General features: G+C 49.5%; 1 pseudogene; it reads right to left on the bottom strand.

Annotated features, from left to right (window-relative positions):
* Positions 1–575: 575 nt before the first annotated feature.
* On the bottom strand, positions 576–13,882 carry LOC117192978 (annotated as a pseudogene).
* Between the last annotated feature and the right edge of the window lie 377 nt (positions 13,883–14,259).

Here is a 14,259-nt window from a genome sequence, read left to right as displayed (position 1 = left end):
GTTGACTGGTTTGGTTGTACCCTTTAGGGGTACCATGGTTTCGAACCAATGCATGATTGAATAATGATAGCCTTAGTATCTGCAAGGGTATCCAAGCTGCGACCTTCAAATCTAGCCATCTTTTGGTGCTGCATCGTTTGCGGCGTGTAGATCCGTGATCAAAATCAAGTGAATTACAGTGCACTGCAACATCAAAAGCGCCTCAAGTGCAGCTGAATGCTGAATGCAGAATGATGGAGCTGCAGCTTTTGACGATTATGATTATGTTGAAGGTAAACGCTTTTGGTAACGCTTGCCTTTTGTTGCAAGTTCTGTCACCGCTGCACGCTGCACGTGTGTCAACTGGAAACTGCAAACTGGAAACCGAACACTCTAAGGAAGTTAAGGTTGCTGTTGCGTGCCACGCTGCGAGATGTGGCAATCGGCACACATTTGTATGCGTCATTTGGCTTAATAAATTCGCAATTAATTAAAATCAATGCAACGCGAATTGTCATCAAAATGCTAATGGCAATGATTAGGCTTTTACGAGTGCATAAGTGAACTGAGAACTGGGAAAGAACAGAGCTATGGGATTTGAAAAAACAATTATTATAAAATATAGCCGAACAAAAGGGTCTTAAATATGTGTTAGGTATTATATTAATATCTATATACGGTCACACCATCCAAGGGATATAGAATAAAGGAGAATCTTGAAGACAACGCGTGCTTAAGTCTGAGTGTCAATACACTACATAATTGGCGACGAGCATAAAATAAAACGTATTAATATACATACACATGTTAAAAGTGCATATAATATATGAATAGCAACATGACGAAAAATGAAGCACCAACATTCTATCAAATGGCAACAATTGCTGAGTTTTCGCCACACCAAGAAACGTTCTGCATTTGGAAGGAAAAATTCGACATACATTTGTGCGAATTGAATGTGAAAGAGGAAAACACAAAAAAGGCAGTTTTGTTGAAGTCGATCGGTACAGCGGCTTACACTGTACTACATAGTTTGTGCAATCCGGTATCACCCGTATCAAAAGCATACAAAGAATTATGTGAAATTTTAAAAACACACTACACACCACCTACACTCATATTCAGAGAAAGAAAAAAATTTCACATGTCCACAAAAAGTGAAGATGAGACTGTAGCGGAGTGGTATGCTCGAGTTAAACAATTGGCATTGGAATGCAAATTTTGCTCAAATCTGGAAGCGTTTGTATTAAACCAATTTGTGATGAGCCTTCCCAACCCTATATATGAAAGAATATGTGAAGAAGACGAAAATCTAACTCTGGCTGATGCACTCAAGAAGGCGATGATCATGGAGACGAAGATCAGCACAAGGAAGACAGAACACAACGTCAACTACATGCATCAAAAGAACGGGACTAGTCAATGGCAGAGGCAAAGAGGCGAGAACAGAGATCAAGCAAAGAGCAACGGCAGAAGTCATTTCAAGGGCAACCGAAACGTGAGTTACAGAGGCGGCAGAAGCGACGGTGACGGCGACGGCGAAAACGACTGCGACGCTGGCAGAGAAAAGAAGCAGCAGCCATGCACACACTGTGGCTGGCGAAATCATAACTCAAACAATTGCAAGTATAAGGCATGCAAATGTCACAGCTGTGGAAAAATAGGTCACTTGGCGAGCATTTGTAAAAATAAATCAAAAAAATCCGTAAATTATGTATCTCAAACAAAACATGACACCTATTCTGATAATAATTTTGATAATGATAATTATAACTTTTCTATCTATAGCGTTGATACAACCTCAACTAATGGAGTATATTATTTACCTGTAAAAATTGATGGAAACATAACGAAAATTGCTTGCGACACTGGTGCACCGTGCACATTGGTTCCAAAAACATTTTACGAAAGTTTAAATACCAGCAGACCACTTAGAAAATGTCTAGTTCCATATGTAGATTACAATGGAGATTCAATCAAAGTTATTGGTGAGTACGATGCAACGATCGAATATCGAGGTCTAAAAAAACAAATTGTTGTTGTTGTAACCAATGCAGTGAGTCCACCTTTGCTAGGTAGAACATTTTTGAGAGCTTTTAATTTTGAGTTAATGCAGGTGAACAATGTGTACGTAAATGAACCAAATTCTGTAATTACAGAACAGATTAAATCGGAGTTTGCTGAAGTTTTTGAGCCTCGTTTAGGTTCATATACTACGAATACGATATCGTTACTATTAAAAGAAGATGCAAAACCAATATTTTTCAAGCCTAGGTCAGTACCATTAGCATGGAAAGAAAAGATTGAAATGCAGTTACGAAAATTCATAGATGATGGAATTTTAGAGCAAGTTGTTAGTTCTGAATGGGCAACACCTTTGGTACCGATTTTAAAACCAAACGGTGACATACGAATTTGTGGTGACTATAAGGTTACATTAAACCGGTCTTTAGTCGACGTAAAGTATCCACTACCTCGAATAGACGACATTTTTGCAGCGCTTGAAGGGGGTACACTGTATTCAAAACTTGACCTGTCAAATGCTTACAATCAGCTAAATTTAGATGAGCAATCTCAAAATTTGTGTACTTGGAGCACACATATTGGACTATTGAAAGTTAAACGCTTACCATTTGGTATAAAAACTGCAGCAGCTATTTTTCAAAAAACAATGGAAGGGTTGTTTCAGGGTATGCGAGGAGTTGTGGTTTATCAAGATGACATAACAGTTACAGGACGAGATCTTCAAGAACATATTTCAAACCTATAAGCTGTACTTAGAAAACTGAAATCAGTTGGACTTAAATTAAATGACAAGAAATGTGAGTTCTTTAAATCCAAAATTTGTTACCTAGGATTTTCAATTGACAGGATAGGACTGAGCAAAAACAATGATAGAGTTGCGAGTGTATTGTTTGCACCGGCTCCGGAAAACGTATCACAGCTTAGAGCTTTCATAGGCATGGTAAATTATTATTCAAAGTTTATCAATAATTTCGCTCAGATAATGAGTCCTTTATATGCATTATTAAAGAAAAATACAAAATTTAATTGGACACGCGAATGTCAGAGTGCATATGAAGAGGTAAAGAAAGAAGTAACTTCTGAACAAGTTTTAGTTCACTACAACCCAGATCAACCGTTAGTATTAACGACTGATGCTAGCAGTCATGCAGTTTCAGGTGTTTTATCACATAAATGCAATGAAGATATCAAACCAATAGCATTTGTATCAAGAGCATTATCCAAAAGCGAGCATAATTACAGTACAATCGAGAAAGAGGCCCTGGCTATAGTGTTCTGTGTGAGTAAATTAAGACAGTATCTTTTAGGAAACAAGTTCATCCTTCGAACAGATCACAAACCATTACTAAGCATATTTGGAGACCTGAAAGGACTTCCATTGATGGCCTCTGCACGAATGCAAAGATGGGCACTGACTTTGTCAGGTTTTCAATATACAGTTGAACACATAAAGGGGACCTTAAATATAGCAGATGGACTCTCAAGAATGACTCAATGGGAAACGGCTGTACCAAACGAAGACTATAATTACATACATTTTATACAGTCCGAAAAGGTGTTCAAAATTAGCTTCAAAGAAATAGCTCGTGAAACACGACGTGACCCAATATTATCAAAAGTTTGTGAGGCAATTAACACTGGTTCGAAGACAAGATTAAAAGGCAGCGAGTTTTCTGCCTACATCTCTAAAACAAATGAACTTTCAGTGGAATATGATTGTATCTTATGGGGACACAGAGTAGTAATTCCAACCAAACTGAGACAAGCTATTTTAGCAGAATTTCATGCATCGCATTTGGGAATAGTAAAAACCAAAATGTTAGCACGTTCTTATGTGTGGTGGCCTTGCATGGATTCTGAAATTGAGAAATTAATTCGAGATTGTATTCCTTGTCAGGAACTACAATCAAGTCCAGAAAAGAGTCTGTTAATACCGTGGAAATCCACAGGAAAGGCTTGGAGTCGAGTACACATAGACTTTGCAGGACCAATTAGAGGTTTTCATTTATTGGTTATTATAGATTCTTATACAAAATGGTCAGAAGTATTCAAAACGAAGGAAATAACTTCATTGTTTACTATCAACAAGCTTAGAGAAGTATTTTGTCGATATGGTTTACCAGACGTGTTAGTTAGTGACAATGGACGACAGTTTACTTCTGATGATTTTAAAACGTTTATGAAAAACAATGGTGTTAATCACATTTTTACTGCTCCAGGACATCCAGCGACTAATGGTCAAGCAGAAAATTTTGTAAAGACTGTTAAGAAATCACTATATGCAAACATAAAGGCTAATGAAAGACAAGATTTTAATACAATTTTAAATAGATTTTTGATCGATTACCGAAATACGATTCATTGTACTACGGGCGAATCTCCTGCTAAATTATTTTTTGGTCGTACACTAAAAACAAGATTTTCGTTGTTAAAACCACCTACGGTCGAAAGCATAATAAATAAAAAACAGACTGAGTGTGTTGTAAATCACAAAGGTAGACGAAGCACAGAATTTTTAAAGGGTCAGAAAGTTATGGTTAGGGACTACAAAAATCCTAACAAAGCAAGCTGGACTCAGGCAACTGTAAAACAACAACTGGGCCCGCGTTCGTATTGTTGTATTTTGGCGAACAATCACAGAGAAATTAAACGTCACCTGGATCAAATTAGAAACCAAAGCACTAACAATCATACATCGCCTAATGCGAAAACACCTGATGTCGAAAGCAATTGTTCAGTAGATGACAATTCCAAAACCAACAATGAACAAATAGTTTCTCAACCAACACCCACCAGGAGAGAGTTGAGACCACGTGAGGCAGGGAAGGTAGTAAAGCGTATTTAACAATAAAATAATATAAAGAAAGGAATTATGAAATCAAATTATGTACAAATTAAACACTGAAACAAATACTAAACAGATTAAGAAGAAAGAAAAATACGAAATCACATAAATTTTATATACGCTAATTAGATTAAGTACACAAATCAAATTGTTATAAGAAAATAGATTTGTAAATGACATGTATATTAAACATCTAAGGAGAGGCGTGTTAGGTATTATATTAATATCTATATACGGTCACACCATCCAAGGGATATAGAATAAGGGAGAATCTTGAAGACAACGCGTGCTTAAGTCTGAGTGTCAATACACTACAATATGTATATCCCATATTCTTCGAGATTTAGAAGCACTTGCGATGCACGATGCTAGGTGGGTAGCTCCTCATACTCCGACCGGTTGATCCACATGTCTTGGAAGGTGCTGAGGGAAGCCAGCACCGAGCCACCCATCCAGACGGCGAACTGTCGGTGGGGACAGGCCTTGATCTTGATGCTGGTGCATGCGCTCCGCCATATTGGGAAACATGGTGGTGCCGCCAGAGAGCACAATGTTGTCGTATAGATGAGGAGGATCGACTTGCTGGTGGCCTCGTGCACACCCAGCATCTGCAGCCCCAGCACCTTGGGCTGGAACAGGGCCTCCGGACAGCGGAAGCGCTCGCTTCCGAGCTTAATCCTATGGCCGTCGGGCAGCTGGTAGACCTCTTCGTCGGAACTGCACGAATTCTGCTGGAGTCTGTCGGATTGCTCCATCAATTCCCGATCGTAGTCCAGTGAAACGTAGCAGAGCTTCTCCTTTATTTCGCGAACAATGTCCCGCTCGGCACTGGTGGTCATTTTGCGGCCACGCTCCGTCAACAGCTTGCACAGATACTCGCTCAGATCCCGGCCAGCCAGATTCAGACGCATGCAGCCATGCGATACGGAGTACCCCTCGTAGATAGGCACCGTGTGGGTGACACCGTCGCCAGAGTCCAGGACCAGGCCAGTGGTACGTCCAGTGGCGTAGAGCGAAAGCACCGCCTGTATGGCCACGTACAGGGCCGGCACATCGAACCTCTCGAACACGATCTCCGCCATCTTCTCGCGATTCGCTCGCGGGTTGAGCGGGGCCTCTGTGAGCAGCAGGGGAGACTCCCCGGGCTTGACCTTCAGCAGGTCATACGTGTGCTTCCAGATCTTCTCCATGTCGTCCCAATTGGTGACCACGCCGTGCTCAATGGGATACTTCAGGGCTAGCATGCCCCGCTTGTTGATAGCCGCCTCACCAACGGCGTCCTGGATGCGGCAGTCCACCAACACATTCTGGTGGCGTGGCCGCCCGACGACCGAAGGGAATACCACCTTTGGCTTGCTGTCGCTGCAGAATCCCGCCTTGCACACACCCGATCCATTGTCGATGATGACCGACTTATGAGCCATCGGAACTGCTTCTGCAAGAGCTACAGGAACCACTGTGAGTGCGTGGGCCACGAAGGTTGGGTTGCCAGAGGATGAACTTTGTAACGAACCTAAAAGGTTTCGATACAATCCGTCCACCGACCTATAATGAGCGCATCGCACCGCACCCCACAACCAGCGCCCCCTCCGCAAGCAACCAACGATCAACACGCGCCAACTCTAGAACGATGACCAAAGACATCAGGTTACACGAGCTTTCCCCCACTCCAAGCCAAGCCATCGGCCAAGCGCGGTTTTCCGGGTTCATCGACGGAGGAAAGTCGGCGCCGCCAAAAACTGCAACGATCACCAAGAACGGCAAAGTGCGCCCCGACGCGGAAGTGCATTTGTCAAACCCGCCGACCCAGCAATACGGACCTATAAAAAGACGGCGACGAGAACCAAAGAGGGACTTACGCAGAAACCCGGCTCACAGTACGGTCGTGGTACCAAAACTTACGCTGAGACCCGGCCCGGAGTACAGATGCGGTACCAGGAACTCACCAGAAGACATCGGCGCCCAATTAAAAATAAGTTCATTTAAACCGCTAAGAAATACAATAAAGTGTCAAATTATCAAAGTAAAAGCACCCGATTGCGTAAGTTCGCCCCAATTAGCCGAGGCACCGGCGTCGCCCCGCCCCGAGTCCACACGGTCGTTTCGTATACACGACGAGCGACGCCCATTCTAGCCCCGATCCACCTCTCTACGACAGGCCGCCCCCTGACGCCACCCTTAAGGTTCCATCACATTTCTACAAATTTCTTGTGGTTTGACCCCTGGACGGGACTGAGCTTACCTCAGCCTGAAATAGGTACATCACAAGTGGCGCCCGAGCAGGGACCCAAGGGAACGTCAGCGAGGGTTTGTGGAATAAAACCCCACGGCCACTAGAGAAGAACAAAAGAAATCGACTCAAAGAAAACCCCGACCTCGCACAATACCAACGGCAAAAGTTGCGCAACGAGCAGACGAAAGCGCGACACAGCGACAGAGAAACGGGAACAGTGCCGTCACCCCGAGAAGAAATTCGAAGCGTCAGCCGCGAAGCTCTACACAGTGCCCTAGTGAAGGAAAAGCGCAAGCCCAGCGAAACAGCCAACTCGAGTAACAATCGAAGCGATGGAACCCCATGCAGAGGAACAGCCCAGTGGGTATTACCCTGGAGAATTCGTCGCCAACCCTGGGGTGAGTACCGGCTGGATCCACAAACGCCGCCGAGAGGAGCTGGAGTCCTTCGCGGAGGAATTCGGATTCAGCCGCGAGGGTAACGTGGAAGAAAAAATGGCGGAGAAATTTCGCCGAACTAGTCGCCGGGCCCTCGAACACGATGCCTGGGTCAGGTTGGCAGAGCTCGAGCGGCAGTACGCCAGGTCACCAGGACGAGCCAGATCGCCCCAGCCCGACATCTCAGCACTAACAGAGATGCGAAAGACGGACCCCAAACTCAGCCTACAAGTTCCAGGAGTCATGGAGGGCAAAGCCAGCACCTCACCGACATCGATAACCGCCGAAGATCTACCGAAGCCTCCGCCCCCGGAGCCAAGGCCTTCGCCCATGAGAAGGATCTTGCCGACAGCAGGAGGAAATGGCCCCACGGACGGTCATTACTACAGTCACGCCGCACAGATGGCGGAACGGATGCGAAAGTGGGGAATCCAGTTCGACGGGCAGGACGACCCACTGTCGTTCGTCGAACTACTGGAAGAGCGTGCCCTCTCGTACGGGGTAGACATGAACTACGTGCCGCGAGTCATGGCAGAGCTCCTCACCGACCGAGCCAACCGTTGGTTCCGCACCAGCCGACTCCAGAGCGCCTCTTGGGCTGATTTCCGCCAGGAATTCCTAGCCTTTTTCCTGCCTCCCCGGTACTTCGAGCAATTGGAAGACCAGATCAGGGACCGCAAACAAGCGGTGGGCGAACCGTTCAAGGACTTCGTCATCGAACTCCGGTTGCTCATGCACCACGCCGGGTACGACGAAGCCAAGGAACTTAGCCGGATCTATGACAACACCCTCCCGGCGTACCAGCTGTACGTGCGAAGGCACGAACTGAGAAGTCTGACGCAATTAACAATGTTGGCCACAGAGTTCGAGAGTATCCAGGAACGAAAAGTACCAGCGACCCTCATCTCCCCTCGACAACCACCCAGGAACACGCGGCCAACGGCACAACAAAACGAAAGCGGGACGAATCGGGCCCAATTCCGAAAGCCTCACTGGAACACCTCGGAACCCGCAAGGAAGCCGCACCAGGCCGGCGCTCCAGCACAGGAAACGGCACATAGAATGATCGCCACCCCCATCGCCAACGCACACGCAGCCTGTCGACGCTGCTGAGAAGCTGGACATGTTTCTCGCGACTGCACCAACCCATCGATCCTCTTCTGTTGGGAATGCGGCAGGCGCGGAACGCGCACCGTGGGCTGTTGCCGCCGGGACCCGTCGGGAAACGACTCGCGTCCCCAGCTGACACGGGAACAGCCGGGCACGACGCTTCCTCAGACAACCAACTAAGTAACCCGCTACAAGTACACGACGGCCGGATAAGGGCGAGAGTGACCATCGGAGGACGGCACGCGGAAGCCACGGTCGACACCGGGGCGTCCCGAAGCTTCATCAACGCCGACCTCGCCCGCAAACTCGGCCGCGACAACGACCTGCGAGCCGCATGCGTCCCGATACGCCTAGCAGACGGCTGGGCCGGCGAGATAACTCAGATCTTGCTAGCGCGCGTCAAACTAGACGAACAAGAGATACAGATGCCACTCTTGGTACTACCCAATATGGTAGAGCAAGCCATCATAGGGATGGATTTCCTGTGCGCCATTGAATCCACAATACAATGTGGCGCCACACGCCTCCATCTCAAAGGCTCCCAACGCCCCATCCCAAACACGCCGATTATCACCGCCAGCCAAGTACACGCCCCGGACCCACGAACTCGAGACCTCCGCCGCCAATGAATTCCCCGCCACGACACGAGACAAGAGCACAAGGAACAAGGAACACAGAACCCACGGCCACGACGAAGCACACTAGCCCCAGGCCCACTCCGAGAAAACCAAAACTAAGCAAAGCCACGAAGAAAGCGAGCCGGTCTCCCGAGGGCACCGACGCGGTTCCACCAACGAAGGGAAAGGAACCCAGGACGCCCCTCCAGAAGACAACCCGGCCCCAGCAACGACAGCCGCCACGCAGCAGCCAGGCGACCGAGGTACCACCTCCGACCGCCACCCTGGCCCACGAACGCGTCGACACCGCTCTCGACGCGAAAACGACCCCTACGACACCGACCGACCCGCTACTCCCGCGTCCTCTCAGGCAGGAACCGGGAAAGGCGATCACTGCCACACGAGGCACCCATCGGAACCCCGACGCACCTGGAGCCGACGCACCACCGATCGTCCCCGACATCATGGAACGCCTCCCGGGCAACACCTCGTACGGCACCGGCATGCGGCCCAGCACCACGCCTGGAGCCATGTCGGTGAACCTCACCGCCCAAACTAGCCGTCGGTCAAACGCTACGACCGCCATCGGGACCCGCACGTTCGTACGTCACGCAGAGTACAACGTCGCGCAAGCACCCCCCAGGACACACACGAGCCCCCTACTCATGATCGAGGCACCCGCCATCGTCGCCAGCATAAGCGAATACACTCGCGAAGTCGAACCACCAAGCGCATTCGACACAACAATCCTCCCGAGAACCCCGACCACACTTGCGACCCAGGAATCGACGACCCACCCGAGGACGATTCGGAACGAATCTCCGACCCATGGCCTCCCGACATCGCGCCGAAAATACGGAAATTCCTAGACGAGGAACTGCCAACACTCGCAGGCATCCGAGGGACGACGGGCCTAACGGAACACACCATAGTCATGAGGGACAACCGACCCATAAAACAACGGTACTACCCGAAAAATCCAGCCATGCGGCGGATCATCGATGAACAGGTCGACCAACTGATAGCCGAGGACCTAATCGAACCATCCCGGAGCCCCCAGAGCGCGCCAATCGTCCCGGTCCGCAAAAAGGACGGGAGATGGCGCATGTGTGTAGATTATCGACAGCTAAACGAGCGTTCCATCCCGGACGCGTACCCGCTACCCAGGATCAACTACATACTAGAGCGACTCCGAAACGCCCACTTCATCACGACCCTCGACCTGAAAAACGGGTATTGGCAGATACCAATGGCCCGCGACAGCCGGGAAGCCACGGCATTCACGATACCCGGCCGAGGATTATACCAATGGAAAGTAATGCCCTTCGGTTTACCGCCGTTATCGGCGCAGACATGGAACCATTCGCGTTCGCATATCTCGACGACATCGTCATCGTCGGGAAAAGCTTTCAGGAACACCTGAACAACGTGAAAGAAGTTTTCGCACGACTGCGGAAGGCAAACCTACGGGTCAACACGGACAAGTGTGCCTTCTTCCAGCGCCGGATAAAATACCTGGGCCACGTGATCAGCGAAGAAGGTATCCACACGGACCCCGACAAAATCGCAGCCCTTGAGGATCTGAGGCCGCCGACCAACCTGAAGGAGCTACGACAATGCGTAGGCATGGCCGGGTGGTACCGCAGATTTGTCCCAAACTTTGCCACCGTAGTCCAACCAATGTCACTACTGCTGAAGAAAGGGAAAGCATGGACATGGGGTCAAGAACAACAAGACGCCTTCGACGAGCTGAAAACACTGCTCACCACCGCACCGGTACTCGCCTGCCCAGACTTTAACGTTAAATTTTCCCTGCAGACGGACGCAAGCAACCTTGGAGTAGGCGCGGTCCTCACTCAAGAGATCGAAGGGTGAGTCAGTCGACGCCTCAACAAGGCAGAAGAAAACTACTCGGCCACCGACAAGGAATGCCTCGCCGTCATCTGGGCGATCCGAAAACTGCGATGCTATCTCGAAGGCTACCGATTCGACGTCATAACCGATCATCTCGCACTAAAGTGGCTGAATACCCTCGAGAGCCCTTACGGTAGAGTAGCAAGATGGGCGCTCGAACTACAGCAATACCAATACGACGTGCACTATCGGGCCGGCAACCAGAACGTAGTCGCAGACGCACTGTCAAGACAACCACTGGAGACCCTCTCCCGGCTTTAACAAAGGATCCAACAAGTCCAAGACGAACCCCAGAAGTACCCAGACTACACGTACGAAAATGGGCAGCTATACCGCTATCTAGGACACGGAGCCGACGACGACGACCACATACCGTGGAAACTATGCGTGCCCAAAAACGGTCGGACGAGAGTAGTTCGCGAATGCCATGACGAACCAACGGCAGGACACCTTGGCGTCCGGAAAACCATCCTGAGGACAACACAACGATACTACTGACCGGGACTACACCGAGACGTGCGACGGTACGTGCAGGGCTGCGTAAGCTGTCAGAAGTTCAAAGCCACGCAGCGCAAGGCCGTGGGCAGGATGCTCACACGTAAAGCCGAAGAACCCTTCGCCACCCTGTGTGCCGACTTCGTCGGACCATTACCACGGTCCAAGCACGGGAACACCATCTTACTGGTATTCTTCGACACTTTCTCCAAGTGGGTCGAACTGGTACCCCTCAAGAAAGCGACAACGGCGAACCTCGAACGAGCCTTCAGAGAACGAATACTGAGCAGCTTCGGCGTGCCGAAACTATTCGTCTGCGACAACGGAACCCAGTTCACCAGTCGATCGTTCAGAACATTCATGCGAAGCGCAGGCGTGGAGCTGCAACACACAGCCCCGTATTGCCCTTAAGAAAACCCGACGGAGAGAGCCAATCGGACGGTGAAAACGATGATCTCCCAGTTCGTCGACGACCACCAGAATACATGGGACGAGCTCCTACCCGAGATGACATTGGCGATCAACTCCAGCGTCTCCGAGACGACCGGATTCAGCCCCGCCTTCCTCCTGCAAGGAAGAGAGCCCCGACTCCCCGGCGCCCTCTACGACGAAGTCACGCCCGGGACAGGAATTACGCCAGAGACGGCCACCAGCAAAGCGACGAGGCTGAAAGAAGTATTCGCCATCGTCCGGAACAACATCCAGAGAGCCAGTCTAGAACAAGGGAGACATTACAACCTCCGCCGGCGACTATGGCGCCCCGCCGTCGGATCACTGGTACTACTACGCCAACACCACCTCTCGAACGCCGCCGAGGGCTTTGCGGCAAAGCTAGCCCCGAAGTTCAACGGCCCCTACCGGGTCAAGAGTTTTCCATCACCAAACATCGCCAAATTACAACACTGCGAAAGCCGGAAACACAAAACCGCAAATATCAACGACCTGAGAGAGTTCCACGATCACGAATCCGAAGAACCCACCGACCTACTCGAGAATGCTGACATCCACGAAGAAAGCAACGAGACCTCAACCCGGCGCGCCAACCACGGCGCCACTGAGTCAGCAAAACCAGGGACACACGGCCAAAGACAGTACCGGCAAAAAGCGAGCCCGATGGCATAATACCGCCGAGAATGCAAGCGCAGCGAACCGCGCGACCACCAATTAATCGAACAGCGTTGACGCCAGCGAGAGAAGTAACGTAACGCTCACGACCGCGAGCCCCACAAACCCACTGACGAAGCGAAGAGAACACGGAAACCCCAACGCAGACCACAGAAGAAACCACAAGAGCCCGACCCGCGAGTCCTCGTAACTCTCGCCGGGGAAGAAAGGGGAGGGTGTAACGAACCTAAAAGGTTTCGATACAATCCGTCCACCGACCTATAATGAGCGCATCGCACCTCACCCCACAACCAGCGCCCCCTCCGCAAGCAACCAACGATCAACACGCGCCAACTCTAGAGCGATGACCAAAGACATCAGGTTACACGAGCTTTCCCCCACTCCAGGCCAAGCCATCGGCAAGCGCGGTTTTCCGGGTCCATCGACGGAGGAAAGTCGGCGCCGCCAAAAACTGCAACGATCACCAAGAACGGCAAAGTGCGCCCCGGCGCGGAAGTGCATTTGTCTAACCCGCCGACCCAGCAATACGGACCTATAAAAAGACGGCGACGAGAACCAAAGAGGGACTTACGCAGAAACCCGGCTCACAGTACGGTCGTGGTACCAAAACTTACGCAGAGACCCGGCCCGGAGTACAGACGCGGTACCAGGAACTCACCGCTAAGAAACCGCTAAGAAATACAATAAAGTGTGAAATTATCAAAGTAAAAACACCCGATTGCGTAAGTTCACCCCAATTAGCCGAGGCACCGACGTCGCCCCGCCCCGAGTCCACACGGTCGTTTCGTATACACGACGAGCGACGCCCATTCTAGCCCCGATCCACCTCTCGGCCTGTCGTACGCCCCCTGACGTCGCCCTTAAGGTTCCATCACATTTCTACAAATTTCTTGTGGATTGACCCCTGGACGGGACTGAGCTTACCTCAGCCTGAAATAGGTACATCACAACTTACGAAACTTTAGATATTTTTGGAGAATTTTCTGTGCTTTTTTGTCGGTCAGATCGAGCTGGATTCGAGAGGGAACACAGAAATCAGACATGTTATGTGGTTATTGTGTTTGTCAATAGAAAGTTGAATGAATGGCAAAAGCATTGGACGGAAAACTCACAGCATACACAGCATCATTCAAATGTCGCGCCACACACGCGCGTCAGTGTTTGAAAATAGCAGTAGAGTGGTTTATGCGGCAGTTAAAGTTCCAGACAACTGATTTCTAATGATTACCAATTTATTTTTGCCGAAATCTCAGACTACAGAGTGGGGATCTATGATCCGATGCTTAAAACACAGAACGTAAAGCAGCATCTTAGGGAGTCAGCTTCTTGGCCTCCTGGAAGCGGCACGAGAAATGGAGTGGGATGATGATAGGGAAATCCATGGTCCATGGCTGGCATAAACATCCCCACCTCACCTCACCAAACCACCGCCGAAGCATTTAGTTTCGCTCCATTCCATGCATATGAAATTAGCGACTT

This window comes from Drosophila miranda (assembly GCF_003369915.1).
Source record: "Drosophila miranda strain MSH22 chromosome Y unlocalized genomic scaffold, D.miranda_PacBio2.1 Contig_Y2_pilon, whole genome shotgun sequence".
NCBI lineage: Eukaryota > Metazoa > Arthropoda > Insecta > Diptera > Drosophilidae > Drosophila > Drosophila miranda.
This window is presented reverse-complemented; position numbering and strand designations above follow the sequence as displayed.